Source organism: Pinus tabuliformis, chromosome Q (genome assembly GCF_031772625.1).
Source record: "Pinus tabuliformis cultivar Carrire ecotype Pingquan chromosome Q, CPIR1, whole genome shotgun sequence".
Classification (NCBI taxonomy): Eukaryota; Viridiplantae; Streptophyta; class Pinopsida; order Pinales; family Pinaceae; genus Pinus; species Pinus tabuliformis.
The window spans coordinates 515,680,786-515,701,370 of NC_142296.1; the positions used below are offsets into that span (position 1 = coordinate 515,680,786).

General features: G+C 40.6%; 1 pseudogene; it reads left to right on the forward strand.

The window, feature by feature from the left end:
* The first annotated feature begins 510 nt into the window (after positions 1-510).
* LOC149220429 (putative boron transporter 2) overlaps positions 511-20,585 on the forward strand; it is a 105,013-nt pseudogene continuing 84,938 nt past the window's right edge.

Consider the following 20,585-nt stretch of genomic DNA (forward strand, 5'->3'; position numbering starts at 1 on the left):
AAATATTTCCATTTTAGGGACCTATTAAATGTTGTGGCACAATTCTTCATAACTGTGAGTGGGCCATATCGGAGGTCGGAACCTTGAAGGATCGTTTAAATTGAATTTAACAAAATTGCCGAGACCCAAGATCCTAAAGGCGTGAAGTCCTGAGACTGCAAGAAGTGAAGGTTCTGAGACCACTAAGAACCGAGGATCTGATATTTGAGATTGAAAAGCGCCAAGAAGTCATTTGATTTGAGATCCGAGATCGAAAAGCACCGATAAGTCATTTGATCTGAGACTTGAGATTCGAGAAGTGCCGAAAATATTTTGCCTTGTTTTCTTAAGTTTTTCCACTGCGCTTAATTTTGTGGTCATGTTTTTAATAAAGATTTTGATCAGGGAATTGGAGGAAGCACCTACTAAAGGGAATCAACTCAGAGAGGGACTGATTCTAAGAAAATCTTAGTTAGATTTGCATCAAATGGTATCCGAGCAGACCCTACACCTGCTTCAGGAACATCAATCATGTCACCTAAAGCTTTCAGAGGCACTGGAAGAGGCGTAAGAGAAGGAAGAGGACAAAGACTTGTTGCCAATAGAGAGGTATTAAGGGAAATGCGACAATTAGAAGAACGAATGGTAGCAATGGAGACTGGTCGACACCGAGAACCAGAAGCTGGAGATGTGAGTTCTGAGGAGGAAGAAGCTTAAGAAGAAGAAGAAGCGGTAGAAGAACCAACATAGGCTAAGATATTCAAAGCAGTTTTGGGATTTGTTATGAAACCTAAACCAAATTTGTCTTCTTACATAGGTAGCATGAATCCAAAAGAGCTTATTGATTAGATCACAAAAATGGATAAATTCTTCGAATATGAAGAAAAGGATGAGGAGAATAAGGTCAAGTTTGTAGTAACAAGCTTAAAGGGACCAGTAGGGGACTTTTGAGGTCTAAAATGGGCCTCCTAAGAAAAATTTACAACCAAATTCAACTTTATAAGAACCAATAGGATTCAAGATGATGATGTCAACCATGGGGGATGATTCACCGTTTTTGGAGTAAAATAAAATAAAATAATAAAACTACTTTTTCAACTTGTATTTTTAACTTACCTCCCTAACATTTTACTCAAATTTTGAGCGGGAGTATTCGTTGGATACAAAATTTACTTCTTCATCCAAGGAATACCCATGTTGCATATTTTGATGGACCATGTTGCACGAAAAATGAGATATACATGAAAAAACATGATTGTAATCATGTTTTTCATGTATTTCTCATTTTTTGTGTAATAGGGTCCATTGAAAGTATGCAACATAAGTTTTACCAAAGGATTACTGCTTGAATTTGTTCAGGAATACGCAAAACCTCAGGCAGAGGGGCATGACAGTTAGAGAATATATAGAGTTATATAAGGTGAATATTAGAGCTAGATATGTGGAAGAGTCTGTAAAGAAGACTGCAAGGTACATAAATGGACTGAGATCCAAGATGAAATTAGTGTACTGTGACTAAGGATAGTATAGGAGGCATACCAAAGTTCTTTAAAAGCAGAGGAGAAGCTTACAAGGAAACAAGTTGGCAAAGGTAAAGGTGTTGTTAAAGGCAGAGGACAACAACACAATAGATGAAGATTTGCACCAAAAGATGGGGCTAGTAGTTTCAGTCCACAATGACAGCAAGAAGGAGAGTCCAAAGGTTGAAGATCCTTTTCCAGAGGATAAGGAAGAGGTAGGAGAGAGGTTCATTGCTACAGGTGTGGCAAGCTCAGACATATGGCTTATGAATTTCTAGAGAATAGAGAACTAGGTCAAAGGCACGATTGTGCAACTTTAGTAGAAGAGGTGCAGGAAGGAGAAAATGTGCCAGAGAGAGAAGAAGTTATGATGATGAAGAATGTGTTGATCAAATAGGAGAAGGAAGCGGTAGAACTTGACGAGAGGAAAGAATTATTTTAGATTGTTTACAAAATCTAGGGTAAGCGTTGTAAAGTAGTGATTGACAATGGTAGTACAATCAACCTAGTGTCTACAAAGGTTGTAGAAAACTTGATTATGAAGAAGTAGAAGCATCCAACACCCTATAAAGTGTCTTGGCTGCAGAAGGGACATCAGATTTTAGTGATTGAGCAGTGTGAGATAGAGCTATAGATTGGTAGTTACAAAGACATGATTGTGTGATGTGATGTTGATGGATATATGTCACATTTTGTTGGGAAGACCATGGCAGTTTGACAGAAGTGTGGTGCATGATGGTAAGAAAAATACTTATAGGTTCCAGAAGGATGGCATCAACCATACTTTGTTGCCATTACAGGAAGAAGGGACTTTTGGAGGTAGTGATTCAAAGGCGTTGTTAATGAGTGGCAAGGAAATTTTGCAGCAGTTAGAACTAGAAGAGATAAATTTTGCTATTGTTTGCAAGCCTAGAGTAATACTTACTTCTAGTACTATTTATGATTTGCTTGTAGAAATTCAAGAAATGCTAGAAGAATATCATGATATTGTGGTGGATGATCTACCAAGTGAATTACCACCAGTGAGGAGTATCAGTCATCATATTGACTTGATACCAGGAGCAAGTCTGCCTAATAAAGTTGCCTACTGCATGACACCTAAAGAGAATGAAGAAATCAGGAAGCAAGTGTAGGAGTTGTTAGATAAGGGATTAATCAAATAAAGTCTTAGTCCATGTGTTGTACCCATAGTGTTGACTCCAAAGAAGGATGGTGGATGGCACATGTGTACAGACTCTAGAGCTTTAAATAAAATTACCATCAGGTATCATTTTCCCTTGCCACGTATTGATGATTTATTAGATTGTTTAAGTGGTGCCAATTGGTTTTATAAAATTGATTTGAAGAGTGGATACCATCAAATCAGAATTAGAGAGGGAGATGAGTGGAAAACTTCTTTTAAAACTAGTGAGGGTTTGTATGAATGGAAGGTAATGCCATTTGGTTTGTCCAATGCACCTAGTACTTTCATGAGGTTGATGAATGAAGTACTAAAGGATTTTATAGGGAAGTTTGTGATTTTTTACCTGGATGACATTTTAGTGTACAATCAGTCTAAGGAAGAGCATCTGAGACATTTGAGATATGTACTGAAGAAGTTACAACAAGAGAAATTGCTTGTGAATTTTAAGAAATGTTCCTTTTTGAAGCTAGAGCTTGTATATCTAGGATTTGTGATTTCCAGAAAAGGATTGAATATGGATCTAGGTAAGTTGAAAGATATTCTTGAATGGCCCTCTCCCAAAAGTGTTTTTTAAGTAGAATTTTTCATGGTTTGGCTAGTTTTTACAGGAAGCTTATTAGAAATTTCAGCAAGATGAGCACACCAATTGTAGAGACAGTGAAGAAAAATCAGCAGCCATTTTAGTGGACTGATGAAGCTGAAAGAGGATTTCAAATGTTGAAGATGAAGATTAAAGAACAACCAATACTTGTTCTTCCAAATTTTAATAAACCTTTTCAAGTGAATACTGATGCCAACAATGATGCAATCGGAGAAGTACTTATCGAGGAGGACAATGTAGGGCACTGGTTTTTGGGAGATTTACAATTTTTACTGATTGAAGATTTAATTATACATACAATGACATCTTAAACACATTTGTCAATTTAATATACAATACAGATGTGGCTTTTGCTTTTGATGTCGATCCCAGGCTGTTGTCACTTTGAATTCGTTCCTGTTACCAAATTACCAAATCCTCTCTACCAAACTGGGCACAACCCTTGGTACCCAGTTCCAAAATACTTCACAATTAAGGTACTCTGGCCCCCATGCCCAAAAGATTCAAGAACAATTCCTCAAGTCTCCAGTTCTAATCCCACTCTCTAGTTTTTTTCCTCCTTGATGTCTCTGTGTACTTAGATAAGTATCTCTTCTTAGGCGGTTGCCACCTTCTTCCACTGCCCTCATCCAATTATATGTGCTAGTCACATGGTTTACGTGTAGCCTCAAGGTGAGGTGCGTATACATTAATATACTTGGTTGTTTATTAATAAATTTAACATTTAACTTTTTAATTATAATATTTAAATAAAAGTTTAACATTTAACTTTTTATAATATTTGAATAAATGAATAGTTATCATATAAATATATCAAGTGTTTGTTGCATTAAATTAATAAGTTGAACTTTAAAAATTTTAATTAAACATATTTACATTAACAAAATTGAAAGTGTTAATTTAATTTAATAACCTTATAATTACGAAATATTTAATATTTATATTTGAGAGTGTCGAAATTTAGGTAATATTTCCTTTCTTAATAATTTATGTATTTAAACATCTTTCATAATTATTTAATGAGTATACTAGTGCAAGGCATGCGATGTATGCATATGTAGCTATCATATGCATACATCATATACATGCTAATACCCTTTTGCCTATAAATCAAATTGGGTCATTACAGATAGACCGATAGCTCATTACAGTGAGAAGTTGAATGAGGACAGAAGAAAGTACACAACCTAGGACAAGGAGTTTTATGCAGTGGTTCAAGCTCTTAAAAGATGGAGGCAATATTTGTTCTCTAGGGAATTTATTTTGTATACAAATAATCATGTTCTTCAGTATATAACACAACAACCTAAATTGAACCAAAAACATATTAAATGGATTGAGTAACTACAAATATTTACATTTGTTTTGAAGCATATCAGTGGTCAATCTAACAAAATTGTAGATGCTTTGAGCAGGAGACGAATTTTGTTGCAAGAAAGTCAAATTCAAGTTTTGGGATTTGATTATATCAAGGAGTTGTTTGAGGAGGATACAGACTTCAAGGAAGCCTTTGAAGCTTGTAAACATCCACCTACTCAAGATAGGATTCGATGGCTTGATTACATGATTCAATATGGACTACTTTTTTAAAAATGACCAGCTATGCATTTTGAACTGTTCCATGAGGGAGAACCTGATCAAAGAAAAGCATAATGGAGGCCTTGGAGGACATTTTGGACAGGACAAGACTTATGACTTGTTGAAGAGACATTATTATTGGCCAGAGTTGAGATTTGATGTGCGGAAGTTTGTGAAGAGATGCAAAACCTGTCAATATGCCAAAGGAAGAAGTAAGAAATACTTGATTGTATACCCCATTGCCAATTTCAGAGAGGCCTTAGGATTCAGTAAGTATGGAATTTATTATGGGATTGCATAAAAATAAGAAAGGTAATGATTTTGTTTTTGTGGTGGTAGATAGATTTTTAAAAATGGCTCATTTTATTCCTTGTGCTAAGACTAGTGATGCTAGTTGTATTGCTATTTTTTCCTTAAAGAGGTAGTGAGGCAACATGGAATTCCCAAAAGCATTATTTTAGATGGAGATACCAAATTCTTGGTACATTTATGGAGGAAATTATGGAAGAAATTTGGCACAAAATTGCAGTATAGTTCAACATATCACCCGCAAACTGATGGTCACACTGAAGTTGTGAACAAAAGTCTTGGAAACATTATGCGCAGTTTAGCATGAGATCACCCTAAACAGTGGGACCAAATTCTATCACAAGCAGAGTATGCTTATAATGACACTCCAAAAAGAAGTATTGGACAAAGCCCTTTCCATATTGTGTATGGAATGAACCCGAGGGGAGTACATGAACTCATAAATTTGGGACGAACAGAGCAAAGGAGCGCATCAGGAGAATATTTTGCTACAACAATACAAGAAATCCATAACCAAGTCAAACAAAATTTGTATGACAGTAGTCTGAAATACAAAGAAAGAGAAAAGCTTCGTAGAAGGGAGAATTTTTTTGAAGTTGGAGGTCTAGTACTTGCACATTTGAGGAAAGAGAGATTCCCCAAGGGTGAGTACAACAAATTAAAGTTTAAAAAGATAGGACCCTGAAAAAATTTTGAAGAAATTTTTTGCCAATGCTTATGAACTTGAACTACCACCTAGAGTTGGAATTTCACCTATTTTCAATGTAGCGTATCTATATAAGTATGAACCTGACATAGAACAACCAACCAGTGACTAGAAGCAATGAGCAATACAATGGGAGAAACAATTTATAGTAGCTAAAACTTTGCAACTAGAGAAGATCTTTGACAAAAGATTGATCAAGAAGATCACGGACAAAGAATAATTTGAGTACTTGGTTAAGTGGAAAAACATGCTAATGATAGATGTAACCTAGATGACTACCACACTCCCATAGAAAAATGGCAAATCTATTGAAGAACTCATGGATAGGAGCCCATGAAATCTTTTTTCCTTGGGAGTATGACGTAGGGGCATCCGTAATTTCTCTTTGACCGAGAGGTCAAAAAACTTTTACCATAGGAGTTGGTTCCTTAATGTGTGGTTTGTTAAGCTAGGATTTTATTTAATTGGACATGTAATTAATTAAAATAGACAATTTGTTGTAGTAGTTATAGTTTTAGTTCAATTTTCCCAAATGGGTCTTTAGATCCTATCTTCAAGGATCTGAACTGAATAATGTAATTCTTATATATTTACTTTGATTAATGAAAGTGGAGTGGAGAGGAGGGATTTTTACGCGTGGAAATTTTGGCTTTAGAGAGATGAGCTCACTCAACCAATTTTGGCTTGAGAGAGATAAGCTCACTCAACCATTCCTTTGGTAATATGTTTTTATTCTTACAGTTCTTTAAACCATGTATTTAATTAAACAGACTTGAGAGTCCACATACATATATGTATCATCATCGGAGTGTTGTAGGAGGAGCAGAAAAGGGAGAGAGTTGTTTAAGTGAGGAGTAGAGCCAAAGGAGGGAGTCGAGAGGAAAGGTTGAAAGAACACCAAAGCTCAAAGGAATTTGAAGATAAAAATTTGAGTTTAAGCCGAGAGAAGGCAACACTTAACCATTCTTTTCCCTTTTTAGAGAAGTCTATCAAGTGTTGGAGCCAAGATCATCTATTGACATATCTCGTAATAGAGAACCAGAACTCGAAGGCTGGAATCTCGAAACCTCATAATATTTCAATTCCTTAAAATTTCGAGGCCCGAGACTGTCACATGAGGGGGAGAGCAAATATTTACGTTCAGCGGACCTGCCAAATGTTGCGGCAAAATTCCTTATAATGGTGAGTGGGCCCATATCAGAGGTCAAAACCTCATAGGATCATTTAAATTGAATTTAACAAAATTTCCGAGGCCCGAGATCCCAAAGGAGTGAAATCCCGAGACAACGAGAAGTGAAGGTTTTGAGACCTCTAAGAATTGAGGACCCAAGACTAGAAAGCAGAAGTCATTTGATCTGAGATCTGATGTTCGAGATCAAAAGGCACCAAGAAGTCATTTGATCTAAGACCAGAGATTTGAGAAGCACCAATAGTTTTTTCCCCTGTTTCTTAAATTTTTCTGCTACGCTTAAATTTTCCATCGTGTTTTTAATAGGGATTTTGATCGAGGAATTGGACGAAGCACCTATTACAAGGAACCAACTCAGAGAGGGACCGATTCTAAGCAAATCTTAGTTATATTTGCATCAAATTGACAGAAAACATTCACTGCAAAACATATGTCTTGTCGAGTATTCACCAAGTATATCAACAAGCCAATCGATTGTCTATACCTGGTTGGATCCACTGGGCTCGATTCAAAACTTCTTAGCCTCTTCAAGTTTGTGATCATGGGGGTTGTCATAGGTTTTCAATCCATCATGTCAAACCTCTTCAGCATATCAATCACATACTTTCCTTGACCTAGATAAATCTCATCAGGTCCTTGCCAAACTTCCAGTCCCAAATAAGAGTGCATCAGCCCTAGATCCTTCACGTTGAATGCTGCTGCTAGTTTCTTCTTGCATTCTTGGATTTGACCTTCCTTACCTATCATGAGGAGATCATCCACATACATAAGAATGATTACAGGCTCAACCTTCACAACCTTGTTATAGAGATTCGAATTAATATAAATCTTTGTGAACCCCAATCTTTGTAGGTATGCATCAATCCCTGCATGACATGCCCTTGGTGCTTGCTTAAGGCCATATAATGCCTTATTCAACCTGCAAACACAAGCCTCCCTATCTTTGACTTCCAATCCCAAGGGTTGCTCCATAAAGACTTCTACATCAATTGTTCCATTCAGGAATGCAGTATTGACATCGATTTGATGGAATATCCATCACATCGATGCTGCCAAAGAGACCAATGAACATATAGTTATATACTTTGTTGTAGGTGCAAAATTCTCTTCATAGTCGATGCCTTCCTGTTGGGAGAAGCACCTAGCCACAAATCTTGTCTTATACTTTTCAATTCTTCCATCTGCTACATTTTTAATCTTATAGAGCCACTTGGAAATTACCACAGATATGTCTTCGGGCCTAAGTACGATCTCCCAAATTCCATTTTTCATTATGGATTGATATTCTTCAATCATGGGATCTTTCCATTCCTGATGTTTGGCGGCCTCTTTGAAGTTGGATGGTTCAACTTCTATTAATTTTTTCATGTAGGTTCCATACCTTGAATATATTTTAGGCTTCTTACATTCCCTGAATGTGCCTTTGGCTGCTCCATGTCCCTCTGTATCTAATAGAGTAGATTTCAACTAGTTAGGTTTCTTTCTAGTTTCGGGGATGACCATAACTTGCACGAGGTCAATGAGATCTTCATCTTCATGATTTGATTCTTCTTCTTTCCTAGTACCTTCCTCTTCAAGTATAGCAAGTTCTTCATCATGATAAGCCATTGGGAGATCCTTTGATTTCTTAAATGCAATATCAAATAACACATCTTGAATAACTTCTATTTGGTGTTCTTCCTTTATGTAGATCTTATTTGCATTTAAAGTATTGCTATAGCCAACAAATCTTCCCTTCATGTTTGTAGAATCCAACTTCTTTCTCTTGTCCTTTGGTATGAGAATATAGACATGACAACCAAATATTTAGAGATGGTCCACACTTGGTTTCTTCCCATTGAAGTCATGTTGTCTAGTGATATGTGAGGAATTTGATTTTGAATATATACAATAGTATTTGTTGCTTCTCCCCACAATTTTTTTGGCAAATCTTGATTATGTAACATGCCTCTTACACTTTCTTCAATAGATCGATTCTTTTGTTCTACAACTCCATTTTGTTCAGGATTGTATGGGACTATCAACTTCCTATTAATCTGTTGACGGTGCTGGACCCACCAACATGTCAAGGGGATCTCCCGGTAAGAAGTCCCAATTAGACCTCAAACCGTTTGGTGTAGTAGTCCCAGCAGTGGGTCGTAAGGTAATGCCTTGACTGCGATGTTGCATAGAGGCAAGTAACATAACTTTATCAGTAGCAAGGGTGTGACCGCTGCAGTGAGTCAAGGAAGGTGCATGAGAGGTTCTAACACAAAGGAGGTGGGATGAGTGCGCCCCTTGACAACCTGTATTAGTACTCAGCTGGGAAGGGAACACACAAGAGAAGATGCATCACAAGCTGGAAAGTAGAGAAGTTGACAATCCAAAGTGATGGTTAAACCAACATCACATTTGCAACAAGATTCATATAATTTCATACGAATCAGTTCATACACAAATACATAAGTTAAACAACATATATCATTAAGGCAACCAGAACAGTCCAACTACAATAACAACATATGCATGAAAATGTGTTGGCTCTTATTATATAAAGAAGTGTAATTTCCAATCATACAATACATCCATGTAAACTTGCTAGCCCCATCAGTGGAACGTTACAGCCACATCCGCCTGCTCCTCCAAAGAGATGTACTAGCTTTGTACAATGGAGAAGCCAAGGCGCGTTACAATACTGTCTAAGCTTTCTTCAAGATAGTCTTAACAGAAGCTTGGTTGACCAAAAGCCTATACAATGAGTTATGATGGACTATTTATAGCAAAGGGTGGGGTGATCCTTAACATTCCCCTTTGTGACCATTCAACTACCCTCATGAGTCTTCACCTACTCTATGAATGTTACATCCACTATTGAGACTTGACTTACACTTGACATGACTCAACATTACAATGCACATGTACCCATGTGAACAATGGCTTGAACAAGCCAAACTAGACATCATTCTGACTTAGACAACTATAGAAGTCCAACTGCTCGACATCCTCATGCTGATCAACAGTAACATATTGATGCCAAGATTGGTAGTCCTTGATAGTGTTTGTGTGTTCCACTGTGACATCTGTCTGAAACCTAAACCTTGCCTCCATAACATCCAGGTACATTGCTTAGGCTCCTCTGTCCAACTCGTTTGAAAGCATGCACATCATTGTCTTCAATGTGGCCGGACTAGCAACATACTTGCGCATGATGTCTACACTAATAGGCAAGTCTGGGCTGGTTGTGGTGCGCATCAACTCGTCAAAGTATGAATCAAGCTCCTGCCAGACCTACTTCATTGTCTTCTCTTGGGTGAGAGTCCCAAGTGATGGGATCGCATGTGTGTGCACCACAACATCCATACTCTTGAATACTCGTGCATGGGAAGCATGTATGCTAGTGATGAGTTGCGTAGGTCCTCATAGTTCTAGATCTGATTCCCGATACGTGCTTGCAGCTCAACCTCATTGGCCCTCATCATCTTTGGCAAGTGAAGCGGGGCTCCCTTGTACTTCGTCGTCCATGCTTGCATGCTATCAACAACAGCATGTATGTTCTTTAATATGCCTACTCTTCTCGCACATCGCTGCTGCCATCCGTGGAGATGGATGATTCCTTGGTGCATGGTACCAAACTTGGAGTACAATGCTCACATAACTATGTCAAAGGACAATACTTCATCTACTATTGCCTTCTTCAGTTCATCTCGGGCGGACATTGTCACCAAGTCTCCTCCTTGCTTGGCCACCTATAGTTCCTTTGCCATTCGCTCATTCTCAACTATGAGGAAACGAACACTTGAGCTAGTGGCTTCGACATACACTCTAGTTGCATCGACCAAAGCAACTGGATGCTTGTGCACATTAGTCACGATCACTTGTTCTTCAACTTGCGTAGGAGATGTTTGGTCCTCTGGAGTCAGTACTCTGTGAGACTGCACAACTCTGTGATGAGATTCATCAAAGGAGATGTTGTGCATCTCTGCTTCCGGCTGACCACCAAGGATCTCAGTGCCTCCTTGGTCATTTGAGACTTGCTCATCATCTGGATGCATTGAAGCGGGTGAGTTGACCTCTTTATGGTGAGGCATGAGGTTGGTGTCCTGTTCCAACTCCTGTTGCTCCATGTCTATGTCCAACTGTTCAAGTGCTTGTTCTATCTCATGAGCAAAGTCTTGCCCCTGCAATGGTTCACCCTGTTCGCCCGATACCAGCTGCTAAGATGAATCAACTACTTGTACGAGCGTTGTTGCGTCTGTTTGCTCATGATGCACCCCCTGCTATATCTGCTGCTGTTTCTCTTCCTTTTCCTGTTGGCGCAACTCTTTTTCTTTCCAGAGTTGCTCCCTCAGTTCATGCAACTCCTTCTCCACTTCTTCCATTCTCTTCTTCTCCCTCTACCTTCGCATGATTCGCTTGTCGCATTGTTGCCTCTTTGCCTGAATAGCCATAAATGCTTGTTCTACAAGTGGATCTGCTCGAAACTTGTAGCTTTGCTCCTCCTCCATGCGATCGACAATCTTCCTCTTCCCTTTATCACTCATAGGTATGCTTGGCTCTTCTGCCTCTGCTGCTGCCGCTACTGTTGGTGTTCTTCGTGATGTTGCTTCATGCTGCTTTTGCTAACCACTCTACGGCGAAGCCGACCTGTTCATTGGGCCTAGAGGAATTGTAGCACTACCTCCATGAGTCTTCCTCAGCCCAATGAAATGCCCCATGGATCCAGTTGAATGGAACTCTCATGCAGTGACCCTTCACAATGAAATGTGGGTCATACAGGCTAAAGCTTCAAAGGTCGATCGAGTACTTCTTCATCTTTTCTACTTCGACATCCACTTGCTTGATACTCCAAATATCATATAACCCAATCCGCAATGGAAGAGTGGGCCAAGGTGCCTTCTTCTTCCACTGCTGTCTAGCTGTCAATCCTCCCGAGATGTGATACGCTACTTTCTGCATGACAAGTATGTCCAAGGCAAACTTTGGCAGAACATGTGGAGGCTTCTTTGCACTAAACATTCGGATGAAAGTGCCAGACGGTGAGGCATACCAATCTGCAATGCCTAACAACGCCTCCATTGCTTCCTTTGACATGCAGGGTGGAACATTTTCGAATATCATCGTGCATACTGGGGTGACAAAATGGTCGGACATCCGTATGATTACTCCTCTGAAGTTTCATTTGGACACCAACTTGAAATATGTGTTCACAATAGTCTCTGCCGGTGACCATGCCCACTCAAAGCCCGGGAACTCATGTTGGGCACAGATTGCATATAGGATGTAGGTGGACATGTAAAGTTATGCATGCATACCTTCGGGTGACTGTCGAGCCTTCATGACTTGTTCCTTCAGCTGATGAGCTAGTATGCCAGACCAATTGCATGGTTTTCCTTCTCTAGCCAGTTGGTCCAATGCGATCACCCAACTCTGAGGAAAGGTTTTAGTGCTTGCTTGGCCACATAGTCGACATGCGAATATGACCAAGTATTGGTACGCCTTTCTCAATATATTTGTCTTGTAGATCTGATTGGGTGTCATCCTGAAACGAGCTGGCTCCTTTACCCAATCCTTCAAAATGTCTCTGGAGTTAGCTCTGCTGTTGGGCAAGCTGAATGGAGGACTCATGACAGTCACGGGCTCTGACATTTGATACATCTCATCATAATCTCGTGCCCAGAAGGTTGCAAGCTTCATCCCACTGACACTACTCAAGGTCATCGTCTCGGGATCAGTGTGAGAGATGATCCAGTGAATCATGTCCGCGCATGGGAACGCGGGGTATCTGCATGCAATCTGGTACAAGCCGGACTTGTGAATGTTCATGTACACCTGACGGTCTTCAAGGTCTTCCCCAAAAGTGCCTGTGAATGTTTCATTAACCTCTTGCCACTTCAGTTTGATGTCCTTGTCTAGATACAACTTCGTATCTTCATAGATTGACAGACTAGAGGACACCTGCTCAACTGCTTCTCCAACTGCAACTCCATCAGTGTCCTGTGATCCTGTTCTCTTGGAAGCCATTGAGACAGATGAATACCTGAAAGATCTGGAGACAAGAAACATGCATGGCAAGAGATATGCCAGTGAAAACAAAGCAAATTGGGGGAAGGACACAACATATACCTAGGAAATTGATGAAAAATATTGTGCAAATTTTACTGGGAGGCTGGGTGATTGGCTACCAGAACTGAGCAAAATGCAGCCTGGGTTGTCTAGGAGGCAGGACTAGCTGCTGGATTTGTGAAATGCGCAATCTAGTCAGGCAACTGGCTATTGGGATTGCATAATGGACAATTCGAACTCGGAAGGACTACTGGCCCAGGGACAGATTTGCACAATTTCTTGGGCCAACCAGCCACTGTCCTCCAGAAATGAGCAAAATAGTCCTGGAGGCCAGTGTTGGGCAGTAATGCGCAATTTTGGAGAGGAAGGTGAGCCTTCGTTCCCCAAATTGCGCAATGCAACCTTGGTGAAGGCAGAGTCAAGCCAAGGTTGGCCCGACTTGCCGATGGGCAACTGAAAGCAAATAAGACAGTGAATGCATGGTGACACTAAGTGATAGTATAAGTGATTGACAGTGCATACAAAACATGAATGAAAGATTCAACAAACAGATCAACATGCATGTGAGTGAGGTTGTTCGCCGGTTTGCTGAACATCCGTGAAAAACAGTTTCATGCATGCGACAACAGTGAGATAGCAACGAAAAGTGAAACAGAACTAGGACAAGCTAGTAAACATGTAAATAATAGCAAGCATTCGAAGAAATCAAGCAAACAACACTTACACAAGTGAATACACAAAAAATGATAGAAATGTTGAAAAGGACAAGTTGAGGCCACTTACTCGTGAATAGCTGAGTCAGATGTGTTGAAGAGTCCTAGATGTTCTATGGGATGTCAGAGCTCCAAGATCGATGTGAATGAATGAGCTTTGATGCATCGAATAAATAAGTTTGGTCTCATGACGCGCATGCCACAAATATAGGAAAAAGCGACACTTGGAGGGAAACTTCTATGACAACTTTGCATGTAACCCCCGGATGCTAAAAATAGCTCCACGAATCATGGGATGCCTTTCGCATGTTGCCTCTTGCTATTCTGGGAAGAGCAAGCATGCATGCATGCAAGTCAAGTTTCCTTGGTCCCGAGTGGAACTGGTCAACCAGATTGCTCATGCATGCAGTTGCTCAACTGCTTGGGAAAAATGCGCATTCCTGGCTGGGAGCTTGGCTGACTACCCAAGAGGATTGTGCAATATCTGGGCAGAGTAGCTGACTACTGCCCAAATTTGTGCAAATCCTGGGTTGAGCAACCCTGCTGGGGAATTTTGAGCAAATCTTGCTAGGAGTGTTGACTGGCAGGATTGTGCAATCATGGAGCCCAGAAAGATGCCTGAGAGGATTGCACAATTTCTAGAGGGAAGGTTGGTTGCCCTCCAGAAATGTGTAATTTTCAAGGGGAAGCTACTCAGCCTGCAACTAGACCAAGTTCGGATGAACAGATTGTGAGGGGAATATATCAATTGTGATCGAGCGGCTGTCTTTGTGTGAGGAAAACACTGAAGCTTGAGTACTTGACGAAGCAAGACAAAGTGCTGTGAAAGGTTCGTAGGGAGGCTCCAAAATAGGCTAAGGCAAGATTTTGGAGGGTGGTTGTAGTCACTACAACACTTGGTGACACACTGGTAGAACTCTAGCTATTTGAATGGCTTGTTCGTGAAAAGCAAGTCTAATGCCTCTAGAAGTATTGTTCAGTTCTCAGCTCATCTTGGTTTCACACTGGTTTGATTGTAAGATGCAACATCTGCCAAACTCTTGGTCGATTGACACACATTCCAAGCCAAGGCAACATAGTTGTTTCGATTGGGGTTGATGTGGAAATTCTATCACCACAACATCTGATTTACTTTGCCTACTTATTTTCAATAAGTTATTTATGAAATTCCTTCAATAAACATTAAAATAAATTCAGCTTTAGATATCACACCATAATACAGAAACAAATACATGCACAAGAATCAACTCATCGACACAAATATTTTGGACAACAGTTTCCGGAAAAACAGAATGTGGGAAAACTGGTGCAACAAGGGAGGATTTTATTATTCAGCAATTCTTCAGTACAACCGGGTGCCAAACTGGCTTACCCAACAGAGAGAAAAAATTCTCCAGCACTTCTCCCAGTCCCAGTGTCAACTTGGTTGACCTTTGCATATCTCCCAGACACTCTGCATAATCCCCTTCTTGTCTGCGTCAGCCCCGGGCCTCTCTGTGTCACCCAGCAGGCCCTCTAGTGACTGTGCAGTCTCCTACTGCCTCAACATCTGCTTGAAAGGCCCTGCGTATGCCTCTCCTGCCTTTGTGTTGGTCTTCTATTGCTAATCCTAACTCTCTGCTCCATATTTGTTGCCTCCTGCTACTCTCCAGACCACTAGTTCAAATTTCTCAACTAATCCCGCTCCAGAAATCGAACTGACTGGTCTCCCTCACTATATTCTCCAACCGTCCCTCAAGCCTCTTCTTATACTTTTCTCATTGGAAATTCAACGACCAAGATTAAGTCCCTAATAAACGGCTAAGATTAGATCTGGCTTGATCCATGACTTTTGGACCATTCTAACTCAGTTTTATATGAATTCACATTAATATTTTATTTTACCTAAGTTTAGACTTGGGGACTCCATTTAAAATGTTAATTATTTTAATATCTCCCAAACTGGTTAAATTCTGCCCAAACCATTTCTGGGTATTGGAGATCTCATGTGTTTTAGCCTCTCCACCAATTTTCGTGGCTATATCACATCCGATGCCTCCCAAATCAACACTCCCTCTTAGCGAGGACTGTGCTCTAGTAATACTCCTCACTGAGTATCACCCTGATCATCCGGCAGCGGTCCCTGTGCTGATGCTAAGCCTCCCTACCCAACATCCTCTACAATGTTGCATCCTGTATTGATGCCCATGACTCTGCTATTGCCATTGCTGCATCTGTATGACAGCTCCCTCTGCATCTGTGTTGATGCTGGTCCTTTTCTCCCAACACTGCATCCGCACTGGAACTCCCTCTACATTCGTGCTGCTATCACCCCCATTTCTGCTACTGAAATGGGTTCTTTATCATCCCCATATTTTCCCTCAAGTAATCAAACTTTGTCCTTCCAAGGGCCTTAGTGAGGATGTCTGCCACTTGTTCTCCTGTAGGAGTGTAGCTCAACTGTATAACTCCTCGTTGGACATAGTCTCTGACAAAGTGACATCGGATATCAATATGCTTTGGTCGATCATGAAACACTGGATTCTCAGAGAGCTTGATGCAACTCTGATTATCGCACATGATCCTGGTCACCTCCATTTTCCTTCTGAATAGGTTCACAAGCAGTTTTCTAAGCCATATGGCCTCACATGAAGTTGTGCTCGTTGCCATATATTCTTCCTCAAATGAGCTCAGAGCCACGGACTTCTGTTTCCTACTGCACCAGGAAGTCATTCCTAATCCAATGTTGAAACAATACCCATAGGTACTTTTCTGATCCACTGAACTTCCTGCCCAATCCACATCAGTAAATCCACTCAACCTAATATCCTTACCCCTGGTGTACAAGAGTCCATAATCGACTGTTCCTTGCAAATACCTGAGAACGTGTTTGGTTGTTGCCCAATGCACCCTCTTCAGTTCCACCTTGAACTGAATGAGGGTGTTGACAGCATAGCAAATGTCTAGCATGGTATTGAATAGATATATCGAGGAACTTATGAGCTGCCTATATAGGGTGGGATCAATATCCTTGTCTTCTGATGCATCAATCTTCTTCCAGTTGGTGATCATTGGAGTAGCCATGGGTCTACATTCCTCCATCCTGAATCTTTTTAGGATTTTTATAGCATACCTCCCTTGCCCAAGGAAGATCTCTCCCTTCTGCTACCAAACTTCCAACCCTAGGAAGTAATGCGTTAGTCCCAAGTCCTTCATATCGAATTCTGTGGCTAGATTCTTCTTGCAATCCCCAATGATCCTGGATAATCCTGTCAGAAAGAGATCATCCACATACAATACTAAGAATAGTGGCTCATTCTCTATAACTAGATAGTAGAGATTCAGATCCGCGTCACTCTTGACAAATCCCATCTTCTGCAAGTAGCCATCGATTTGACCATAACATGCTCTAGGTGCCTGTTTCAACCCATACAAGGCTTTCTTCAATCTGCATACATGAGACTTCTTCTCATGTGTCTCAAAGCCCTCTAGTTGTTCAATGCATACCTCTTCTTCTATTACCCCATTCAGAAAAGCTGTTTTGACGTCCATCTGATGAATCTCCCACCTCATCGAGCTGCAAGAGATATCATGGTCCTAAGACATGTATACCTGGCTACCGGGGAGAAGGTCTCCTCATAGTCAATTCCTTCTTTTTGAGCATACCCCTTAGCCACAAACCTAGCCTTTTATTTCTCAACACTTCCGTCTACAACATATTTGATCCTGTAGATCCATCTCAAACCTACTACTGATCTATCTTGAGGCCTTGGCACTACCTCCCAGACATCGTTCACCATTATGGAGTTGTACTCCTCTACCATCGCATCTAGCCAAGCCTGATGTTGAGGTGCCTCCTGGAAACTGGCAAACTCCCCATCCTGAGCTATTAATGCATGATATCTATTTGGCTGTTTTTGCTCCCTCTTATTATTTCTTGACGCACCAATGAAGTCCTCTACATCTCGCATAATATGACGAAGCTCCTTGCTAGTTCTTCCTCTGCCAGCAAGTGCCTCTGTTAGCTCCTCCTCATTCTGTGAATCTTCTTGATCCAAGGTAGAATTCTTTACTTCTGTTGGTTGAAGAGGTTTAACCAACTACTCTTCTTTTGACTGCTCCTTGGAAGGCATCTCACGAGATTTTCTGAAAGCCCCGTCCTCCATGAACTTTACATCTCGTCGAGCCACTACCTTCCTGCTCCCTAGAAGATAGATTTTTTATGCCTTAGCGTTCTTGCTATATCCCACTAGATATCCATTTTATGCAGTTTGATCCAGCTTTTTCCTCTTTTCCTCGGGTATGCGACAATATGTTAAACTCCCAAATATTCTTAAATGACTGACTTTAGGCGTCTTCCCTGTGAAAACTTTCTTTGGAGTAATCTTGCCCAACGCTTGATGAGGAGTCCTATTCTGAACATAGATTGTTGTGTTGCATGCTTCTGCCCACAGGAATTTTGGCATATCCTAATCATACATTGTGGCCCTAACTGCTTCTACAATAGTCATGTTCTTCCTTTCTACTACTCCATTCAGCGCCGGATTGTACGGAGCTATCCACTCTCTTCTGATGCCCTCCTTAGTGCAATAATCAATGAAGTCCTTATCGACATACTCTCCTCCATTACTTGAGTGCAAAATTTTTATTTTCTTCTCAACGAGATTCTCCACTAGAGCCTTGAACTCTTTGAATCGAAAGAAAATCTCATCCTTAGATTTCAGAAAATAAATCCAAGTTTTCCTTGAGTGGTCATCAATGAAGGTAAGGAAATACTCAACACCACGAAGAGCTTTGGTGGACATAAGTCCACAGATATCTGAGTGTATCAATCCTAGTACACTCTTGGCCCTGTGTTTACTCTTAGGAAATGCTGCCTTGGCATACTTTCCTAGAGCACATCCTCTGCATACATCATCTCGTTCTGTACTAAGATCCAGAACTCCTGTTACAGTGCTCCTAAGAATTCTCAAAGCCCCATGGTGAAAATGTCCCATTCTTCTGTGCCATAGTTCATCCAATCCTTGTCTCCATGACTTCCTATTAGTGCCATTGGTGATTCTAGTTGTAATCTGTACAACCTGTTACTTTTGATCCCGTTCTGCACTTTCTTTTTCTAACTCGAGTGTTTGACGTATACCTTCTCCTTGATGAAGTAGATGTCATAGCCCTTGCCTTGAAGTTGCGACATGGAAAGTAAGTTCATCCCCAATCATTGTACATGCAACACATTTGTAGCGCAGAACCATTCTCCCGAATATGTTTGAAAGACTATGGTACCCTTCCCTAGTGGAGTACACTTTGCCTTGTTCCCCAGGTGATCTGAAAGTTCATCTTCTCTTCTCGATACTCTGAGAAACATTTCTTGGTTCTCGTCATATGCCAAGAGGCTCCACTGTCTATATACCATACTTCTGATGATGCAGAACTAGCCATACAAGCCACTTCTTCTTCCATCCTAGAAGCCAACATGGAGAAATCGAAATCTCTTGTGCAATTTTCTAAAAATATGTGTGAGTCCCCTGACATGGATGCCTCTGCATCATGGTCTCGACCCATAACTAGTTTTTCCTTCCTGTCTCTGATTAGTCACTCCTATACCATGTGAAAATTCTATCACTGCAACATTTGATTTACTTTGCCTACTCATTTTCAATAAGTTATTTATGAAATTCTTTCAATAAACATTAAAATAAATTCTGTTGTAGACATCACACCATAATATAGAAACACACACATACACAAGAATCAAGACATCGACACAAATGTTTTGGACAAAAGTCCCTGGAAAAACCCAATGTGGGAAAATTGGTGCAACAAGGGAGGATTTTATTATTCAACAATTCTTCAATATGATCGGGTGCCAAACTGGCTTACCCAACAGAGAGAAAAAATTATCCAACACTTCTCCCAATCCCACCGTTAGCCTAGCTGACCTCTGCGTAGCTCCTAGACACTCTGCGTCAGCCCCTGCTTGTCTGCATCAGCCCTGGGCCTCTCTGCATCACCCACGTAGGCCCTTTAGTGACTGCGCAGTCTCGTGCTGCCTAAGCGTCTTCCTAAAAGGTCCTATGTCTACCTCTCCTGCCTATGCACTGGTCTTCTGTTGCTGATCATGACTCTTTGCTCCCTACATTCTACCTCATGATACTCTCCAGACCACTAGTTCGAATTTCTCAGCTAACCCCACTCCAGAAATCGAACTGACTGGTCTCCCTCAGTATTTTCTCCAATTGACCCTCAAGCCTCTTCTTATACTTTTCTCATTGGCAATTCAATGGCTGAGATTAAGTCCCTAATCAACGACTAAGATTATATCTGGCTTGATCCATGATTTTTGCACCATTCTAACTCAGTTTTATATTAATTCATGTTGATATTTTATTTTCCCTAAATTTAGACTTGGGGACTCCATTAAAATATTAATTATTTTAATATCTCCTAAACTAGTTAGATTATGCCCAAACCATTTATGGGTATTAGAGGTCTCATGTTTTTAAGCCTCTCCATGAATTTTCGTGGCTAGAGCACATCCGATGCTACCCCAAATCAACAGTTGAGGGGTATATAGGTGTACAAGTAGTATAATCGTCAGAGTCTTTGTTTCATTTCTGGTGCTACTCCACTACCAGCAGGACTGGACAGTACCCCGGTGGAGTCACATAGAAACACAAGCATGGCTCTGCTGCCAATGAGCCTGGTTAGTACCCCGACGGAGTTACTTGCATTCCCTCCCTGCGCAGGAGGCCTTTCTCTTCTTTCGCCTTGTTCATTTTTCATTTTGAA